The sequence below is a fragment of the Branchiostoma belcheri genome, unplaced genomic scaffold, assembly GCF_001625305.1.
Source record: "Branchiostoma belcheri isolate BF01 breed outbred unplaced genomic scaffold, Haploidv18h27 scaffold9, whole genome shotgun sequence".
NCBI classification, from domain to species: Eukaryota; Metazoa; Chordata; class Leptocardii; order Amphioxiformes; family Branchiostomatidae; genus Branchiostoma; species Branchiostoma belcheri.
Window position 1 is genome coordinate 707627 of NW_017804575.1, and position 669 is coordinate 708295.

Sequence of the window (669 nt, forward strand, 5' to 3'; positions counted from 1 at the left end):
GTAGACTGACCCAGTGAAGCTTGTCACGTGGCTTCTTTGAAGTGTGACGTCAACACTGGGTCAAAGGTATCTGGTAGACGATGTCGGCCCCCGTCGCGGTTCAATGAAGGGTGATGGGCCCTGATGTATATGGCTTCCTTCACCCCTCTCAAAAAATAGTCTTGTTTAGTGTCTAAAATCCTTACAGTGTCGAGTGAAACAAAATGTCTGGGTGACTCTATGTCTACTGAGGAAGACCATAGTGACTGGTCGAAAGCTCTAGGTGAGAGAATTTTTTTGTGTTGGATCAAAAGTTTTAACTTTAAACATGTAACTACCAACACAGATGAACTTTCATGATAACTTTTTAACTTCTTACTCAAATTTCAGCATGGACAGATGATCTCATTGCTCCAAGAAACAAAGGTATGTTATAAAGTTTGTATCCTAGAGACAAACCATTGGGACCACATGTTATTGGCAGAGGGCGATTCTCCCATATTGTAGGCTAAAAGTAAAATTGCTACAACTCGGATGTTACCTCACATTGAAATGGTCGACATTTAGTTCTATATATATCATCACATTTACTCCGTGAAGGAGGTATCCCTCCTGTAGGAGTATTGTGGTCAATCGGTCTTTTGCTTTCGCAGCTAGAACACACAGTTCCCTTTGTTTGACCGGTATGTA

The 669-nt window shown here is 41.4% G+C and overlaps 1 protein-coding gene across 1 annotated transcript in view; it reads left to right on the top strand.

Annotated features, from left to right (window-relative positions):
• Nucleotides 1-669, top strand: part of LOC109487860 (plasminogen-like) — a 9245-nt gene that overhangs the window by 4457 nt on the left and 4119 nt on the right. The gene's annotated exons all lie outside the window — the stretch shown is intronic.